Source organism: Lepidochelys kempii, chromosome 27 (genome assembly GCF_965140285.1).
Source record: "Lepidochelys kempii isolate rLepKem1 chromosome 27, rLepKem1.hap1, whole genome shotgun sequence".
In the NCBI taxonomy this organism is placed as follows: Eukaryota; Metazoa; Chordata; order Testudines; family Cheloniidae; genus Lepidochelys; species Lepidochelys kempii.
Window position 1 is genome coordinate 17,643,187 of NC_136406.1, and position 8,167 is coordinate 17,651,353.

Sequence of the window (8,167 nt, forward strand, 5' to 3'; positions counted from 1 at the left end):
CTGACACCAATGGGGCTCTGGCCTGCTGCTCCTGGCCCTGTGACAGGGACTGACCCTCCCTAAGGAACCAGGACAGTCCCTCTTTCAGGACGCAGCTTCACACAGGAAACAGTTTGTTCTTGGACCAAGGGGCAGCTGCTGTCGTCACAACCCCCCGGGGGGCTCCCTGGAGGCTGAGCCCTTCTGGCCCAGCAGAGGTGTCACCCCAGACGGTCCCACTCCAATACACTGGTGGGATTTATGACTTGACCCCCACAAAAATTCTTAAGCTTTTTATTACCATGCAGATTAGGACATGGCAGGGGAGAGGGAGGGGGAGGGGGAGGGGGAGGGGAACCGCTTTTCTCTCCGTGTCGGCAGCAAATCGATTCCTGTCGTTAATAGGCTTTCTGCCTTTTGCAGTTATAATCTCACAATCCCCCCTTTCTCCGAGGCTCGAGTCATCTTTGCAATGGCTTATCCCTGCTTTGCCTTTCAGACCCCCACACCCCAGCTGCCAACACCAGTCCACCAGCCAGTCTGGGCTGCCTGGGAACGGGGGCTGGGGGGGTGTCCCTTTAAAATTTGTGAGCCTTCTACTGGTGCTCACCGTGTCCTGGGTTTCAGAAGCCGCTTGACCCCCCATCAGCGCAGCCGTGTGTGCATGGAGCCAGGCCTGGCATGTTGTATCTAGCCAGTACACGTGGTCTTTGGGCCCCACCATGCCTGTGGGATTCCTTCCTCTGAGCTTTGTTGTGCAAGGAGCAAAGGACACAACAGCCCAAAGGACACAGCTGGGCTGTGGCTCTTACCATCCCTCTCACCGTTTCCATGTGCTGCTGCTCTGGGCTTTGACTCCCCCGCTCCACTAGTGCCAAGAAAGGGGCAGCTGCCACGCCCTGGCAAGCTGGCAGCAAGGGGCAGTGAGCGGGGGTGGGGGGGAAGCGCTTGGCAGGGGCAGCGATCCTTCCTCACCAGGGGAGAATGCAAAGTGGCCCGTAGGAGTTGTGTGGGGCGGGGTGGCACGGAGGGGTCAGCCCAGCTTCTGCTTGGACCAGCACACAGTGACTGTCATTCATGGCCCCCCATGGCCATAGGCGCGGAAAGTAAGGGTGCGGGGGAGATGCTGCAGAACCCCCAGGTTTTATGCAAGGCTGCTGGCCCTGCACCCCGCTCCCCAGCTGCTGGCTCCATGCATAAAACCTAGGGGTGTTTCCCACGCCTATGCCCTGCTCCTGGCCCTCCACCCACACTCTGCTCCCCAATCCCTCATCTCACCTGGGGCTTGGGTCCTGGCTGCTGGCCCCACCCCCGCTCCCAGGACTCCGCTCCCGGGGCCCACCCCACTCCTAGCCCAACGCCCTGGGTGCTGCTCCTAGGGTCCTGGCTGCTGGCCCCTGCCCAGGGCTCCACGCCCACCCCCAGCTGTGGCCTCGGTCCCCTTACCCCTGTCCAGGTCCCCACTCCCGGAGACACTGCTCTGCTCCCAGCCTTGGTGCGGGGTGGACAGGGGCAAGGGGGCTGGCTTTCAGCTGCAGAGATGGGCCGGAGGGAAACGGGCTTCGCAGCCACCTTGTTGCTTCCCTCTGTGCCCCTGGGGGAGGCGAAAGCTGCCTCAGAGCCAGGGTGGGGCTGCTGGTTTGGGGGTGCCTGCTTGTTTGGGGGTGCCTGGGTTGTGCACAGCCCCTGCACAACCCAGCCCACAAGCCAAGAGCTGCTTTGCTTCTGAGTAAGTAACTGTGTCCCTGCCCCCGGGCCCGCTGCACCTGGGATTCTCTGTTCTCTCTTTCGCCCTCCGACCAGGCCCTGCTAACAGGAAACAGCCACGTCGCCCACCACCGAGCAGGACCCAGACATCCTCCCAGGCCTGGCCCCGTCTGGCTCCTGGCCCCCGCCTGCCCCGGGGTGCAGGGATGAGCGCCTTTCAGCCGGGCTTGGCTCCCTGGGGCTCCCCCTAAATCCAGGAAGACGCCAGCTCCGTGGATGTGGGGGAGCCCCCTGCACGGGGGCGGCCAATCGGGGCTGCCATCTCTGACCCTGGCTCCTGCAGGTTCTGAGCCCTGGCCCCACAGACATCCCTCTCACCATCAATAGCCAGGGACTGTGGGGGGCTGCCAGGGGCCGAGGGAAAGCCAGGGTGGGCGTGCTAAGCCGCAGGGCCAGAGGAGGCTGGGGTGGGCTCCTGAGCCATGGGGGGGTTCTTATGTAGGCACGAAGCCCGCTTGCTCCAGCCCCCCCACTGAGCGCGCCCAGGGAGGGCAGATGACAATGGCCGTTTGGGAGCAGACAGGCTAAATCCCGTGTCTTTTTTGCACCCGTGGAGAGAGACAGGCGACCCCTAACCCCGAAGGCTTAATCTGCTTGTTGATTACACGCCGGTTCCACATCTGTCACAACGCCTGCTTTGCAAACGTTGTGGTCACCGTTATCCTGCCCTCACTCCCCCTCCTGCTCTCCCCGGCGTACCCTGCGGGGACCAGGGCTCACGGCTACTCAGCGCCAGGCTCTTGCTTGTGGTGTCACTGGAAATACCCAGGCTGCTGGAGTCGGCAGCTGCCGGCCTGGAGTGCCCACCCTCGTCCGCAGCTGCGGACTGACCACCCCTGCAGAGGGCCTGCGGCACAGGGCTGTGGCCCGCCAGCTGGGCTGGGAGGGGGGGTGCGTGGGGAGCCTGCTTGGCTGCTGCCCAGCCAAGCCTGCATGCCCCCCAGGGCAAGTTAATTTGTGTGGCCTCTCCCCAGCGTAAGGCCTGCAGGGGCCTGACAGAGACTCCTGGAGCAGCCCCCCCACCCCCGGTTCCATCCCCTGCTCTCTCTGAAGAGGGCTCTCGTGCTCCGGCTGCCCTCCCCCCCCGATCCCCACAGGCCCTGGGGGAGGAAGGGGGCAAGCGCTCTGTGCTGGAACAAAAGCCCAACACAGCCTGTGACACAAAATTGCTCATAAAGTCAGGCAAAGCTGGAGCCCAAGAGACTGGTACTGGGGGGCCTGAGCCTGGGGGTTCTGCAGGGAACACCCCAGGGGCTGTGAGGTTCTAGAGATGGGAGGGAATCACCGCCCTGCATGGTGACCAGCGGGATGAGGCTGCTGCCTCTTCCGGACGTTGTTTGTCTGGGGGTGGGGGTCACTCAGCTTCACCATTCCCGCCAGTCATGTCCTGAGACCCACCAGACAGTGCTGGGCTTCATCGTCCTGGTCCTGGCGACGCCCTAGCCAGAGCGGGCCAGGCAGAAGGAACTGATGCCACCTCCACCGGCTCCTGGTCTGAATGGCACCTGGGACGTCAGACTTAGGGTCCTGCTGTCAGCACCTCTGGGCCATTTTCCTTTGTTCTCCTCTCTCCTGACCCTCTCTCTGTCTCAGGTTAATAAGAGCCCGTATGAGGCTGCCCAGACAACTGCACCTTTTGCAACAGAGCAGTGAGCCTGCACCTGGAGGAAGCTAAAAGCAATACCGTAAGCAAGCCCAACACTGGTACGAGTTTGCCAGGTCACAGCGTGGCTGGTCAGACCGTGGGCTGGGCCCGTTTTTCCAGCAGTGAGGTTAAGTGAGAGTCAACAACAGAGACAGAAGCTGCATTTTCCCTTTTAGCTGTTCGTTTCTCTCCCCTTTCCTGTGCGTTTGTCTTGTTTTGTAGGGAACCCACCTCAGCTCCTGTAACGAGGCTGGTTCTGGCGGGACCCAAGTGAGAGTGCCAATTCAGGATGAATTGCTTCAAGCAGGGCAGTCACAGCCCAAGGCTGGGTTTTTCCACCTCTAGGGCAAACCAAACCAGCCAGCCAGAGAGGACTTCGGTCTCACCCCACTGGCTAACCACAAGTCACACAAGCAATTCCTTAGACACTCCAGTTTCCCAGTATCTCCACCAGTGCCACTTGTTATGGGGACAAATGGTGATAAAAACCAGTACCCCAGTAAAAGAAAAATGGTTTTCTTGATCCCAAAGGCCCAAGCCCCAGACCCAGGTCAATGTACAAATCAGATCTTGCCCACAAATCACGCTGTTGCCAATCCTTTAGAATCTAAAATCTAAAGGTTTATTCCTAAAAGGAAAGAAATACAGATGAGAGCTAGAATGGGTGAAATGGAATCAATGACACCCAGTGATGGCAAAGTTCTTGGTTCAGGCTTGCAGCAGGGATGGAATAAACGGCAGGTTCAAATCAAGTCCCTGGAGAACAGCCCCAACTGGGAGGGTCTTTCAGTCCTTAGTTCAGAGGTCAGTGCAGCCAAGTCCCTCCGGAGGTCAGAAGCAGGACTGAAGACAAGATGGAGGAGCTGCAGCAGCTCTTTACAGTCTCTTGCCATGTGGTCTCTGCTGTCTGTGTCCCAAGGACAAGCTGCCCATCCCATGGCCTGGAAACACCTCAGAGTTCTGTCCCTGGGCTGAGTCCCCAGGCGTGTCTGCCTTCTCTCAATGGGTCAGTTGTGTCGCTGATGGTCCTTAATGGGCCATCAGGCAGGCTAGGCAGAGCGGACACCAACTTGTCTGGGGTGTCACCCAGAAGCAGAGCAGAAGTTTGAACTTCAGACAGTGTAGAGCCAATATTCATAACTTCAACTACAAAAATGATACCCACATATAGACAGCATCATCCTAACCAGCAAACCATAACCGTGTCTGAGACACCTCATTTGACCCCCCTTATACAAGATTTGGTGCCACGACAGGACCTTGGTTGCAACAATGATCTATACGGTCCCAGATTAGGTCAATAACGTCACAGCAGGACACACAGCATGGCTCCCCTCCCCACCAGCCACAAGGACCCCCCATTCCATTTGCCATGCCCAGCCCCCCTCCAGCCACATGGACCCCCCATTTCCTGTTTCCTCCCCCCTTCCATCACCCTAGTTTGACACATTTGCAAGGGGGAGGCCCAGCACGGAAGTGTCATGAGGCCTCCCCTCCGCGATTAGCACCGGGGCAGCCATAAGTGGGGGGAGGGGCCCTCAGGGAGTGGAACCTGCCTCGGGGGGCTCAACCCCTTTGCCCTGAGCTGCAGTTCTCAGGGCACATCACTGTGCCCCCCTGGCCCTGTCCAGACAAGACTCCTATGAATCAGGAACATTCCCCCTGCCTGCTCCCTGCCCCCGAGCCCGTTGGGTCCAGAAGGCCCCAGAGCTCGGGCTGGGGACCTTGAGCAGCAGCCCCCAGAGCCACAAACAAGGTGCCCTGTGTTTGGCCTCATCCCCAGCACGGAGTGGGGGGGGGGCAGCACCCCAGGGGGAGGTGCAATGCACTGGCAGAGGAGCTGCAAGGAGGAAGCCCAAAATGTTCAGGCGGGAGGAGCCATTTGGGACCAAGCTGGAGACCTGCGAAGGGGCTGGGCACCCACCTCCCCAAACTCCAGCCCTTGGGGGTTGCCCTGGGCACCCCAAATAACTGACCACTTCTGAAAACATGCTCAGCTGCACAGAAGTGAGAGCTCCCAACCCCCTTCTGCACCCACTCCCTGCTCTGTGCCCTCACCCCCTGCTCTGTGACCCCACCCCACTGTGCCCCCACCCCCTTCTGCCACCCCACCCCCCCACTGCTCTGCGCCCCGGTCACGGAGTGTGGAGGAGTCCAGGCCCTGCCCCCCTCTTCCTGGGATCCACTGAGACTCTCAGCCAGCCAGTAAAACAGAAGGTTTATTGGACAACAGGAACACAGTCCACAACAGAGCTTGTGGGTACAACCAGGACCCCTCAATCACGTCCTTCTGGGGGAGCAGGGAGCTCAGACCCCAGCCCTGGGGTTCCCTGTGTTCCTCCACCCAGCCCCAAACTGAAACTAAACCCACCCAGCAGGTTCCCTGCTGCAGTCTCCGTCCACATTCCCGGGCAGAGGTGTCACCTCCCCGTCGTCCCCCTCCTGGCTCAGGTGACAGGCTCTCAGGTCTCCCATCCCCAGGGCACATTCCCAGGTCAACACTCCCCCCTCCCTGCTGAGTCACATCATCACAGCCCCCACCCCCTTATGCCCCCCACCCCACTGTGCCCCCACTCCCTTCTGCACTCCCATCCCCTGCTCTGCACCCCCCCACTGCTCTGTGACCCCCCACTGCTCTGTGACCCCACCCCCTTCCCACTGTGCCCCACCCCCTTCTGCACCCCCATCTCCTGCTCTGCGCCCCCCCCACTGCTCTGTGACCCCACCCCCTTCTGCACCCCCACCCCATTGCTCTGCGCCCCCCCACTGCTCTGTGCACCTCCGTCCCTCCACCTCTGGTGCCTCTCCCCAGGGCTGGATTAACTTCTTGTTGGCCTAGCACCAACCATCGCTGTGGGCCCCCCCAGGGAATGAAGGGGTCGGGGCAAGAGCACAGCGGGCAGGGTGGATCTGATTTGATTTAAATCACTAGTCAGGAAGATTTGATTTAATCATGGGTTTTTCTACATAGAAGTGCATTCTTCGTGGTTGTTCTAACCTTAGTACATATTCTTCACAACTCAGACAGAGACATAGGTTTTGTTTTTAGAAGGTACACACTCTGCTTTTTAAACAGTGATTTATTTTGAAAGCTTTTCAGATGAGTTTTACAGCTATGTCAGAAAACGAAGGATTGTTTGGTTATTTCATTTACCAAAGGTAATTGAAGCAGATATTTATGAAGTCATTGGGAGGTGAACTATCTCCAATTCAAGAGGTTAATCCTTAATGTTTGGAGGATTTTCTTGCCAGGCTGTATTAGGAGGAGAGCATCACTAGACAGACATTTCAATTGTTTTATTTAACTAAAATGACAACATTAAGTATTCTGGATTTTTTTTTCAACAGCAAACAGAGTATTTTAACAAAACAAGCATATATCCTTCGCTTCTCACATTTATCTCCAGACTTCTTCTCCTTGTCCAGATCTATTCCGCCCCCCACAATCTTCTATTCATTGAACTTTTTGAAACTTTTCACTTTCAGAGAGAGGTAAGGGATTGAGTCTGTGTACACAAATTTGCAGAGGGACAATAGAGTTGAGGTCTGATATTTCTCATCTCTATATATTATTTAAAAACATTTTTGCTGTTAACAAGCACGTTACCTCTGGAGACACAAGTCCACAGTCTGAGAACTGCAAAACTAAGCATCTCGGATGGTATCTTCTGGACTTAGCACCAAGTCCCATTGGGTAGATAGAAAGATTAACCTAAATAATCTCTACAGAAGTCCCTGGAACCCCATAAAATTGAGTCCCTCATCCATGAACTATTGGAACTCATTTACAAAACTTTTCTTAAACATGACATGAATAATATTGTCTCGTACTACAAAATTAGAATTTATAATCCCTATTCCATGATGAGAGATCTTTGCTCTACAATGTATCTTAATTAAAATGATCGTTAGATAGGTTTTTTCCTCCAAAAGCATTTTATCAAAAAAATCTGATTTAAATTAAAAAATAATCCATTTTTAAAAAATCATTGATTTTTATCCACTGTGAGAGACCCAGACCAGTGGGGTGCAGGAGTCTGGTCGAAGGCAAATATACTGGCCACTGGATGGATAGTTTTCTGTTCCCAGAGGCTTCAGGAGGAAGGTCCTGCGGTGGGGATAAAGAAGGGCTTGGGGGAGGCCATGGGGAAGTAGCCCAGGGAGTTTTAGCTGTAGCTCTCAGGCCGCTGATACAGGAGAGGATGCAGACAGCTGCTATCCACAGGGTCCTGGGCTGGAACTCGGTGTAGAGGGCAGGACTGGGTCCTCCCCACTCTCTATCTGACACAGGAGGAGTTGACCTGTATGTGAGACACACCAGAGGGGAAGGTCTCATTTGGAAAGGGATCTGGCCTGTCCCCGACCCACTAGGTGGGATAACAGAGACTGCGGAGATTGTTCTCCTCCATTTCCCCCATGCTGGCCAGTGCTGAGGTTAGCTGGGTGAATGGCAGGTGTCACAGAGTCCCTGGGTGATGCTCTGGAACTGCTCCCCATGAAGCCAGGCAGGACTCTGGGGAAGTCTCCTTCCTGGGAGCAGCCTGTCTGCAGGACACACGGCTCACACAGCTTCCACCTTCCTGGGTCTGCTCATGCGGGGCTCCTGGGGAAGCCAAAGGGTCCCACACCCCAACTTCGCAGTCAGACGTGGGTCCATTTTGGGGTGCAGTGAGCCAGACAACCACCTCTGCCCTTCACTCCGTGTCCTGGCCAGCCCCAAACTGAAACTCCCTCCAGCCCCTCCTCCTCTGGGCTTTGTCCCTTTCCCGGGCCAGG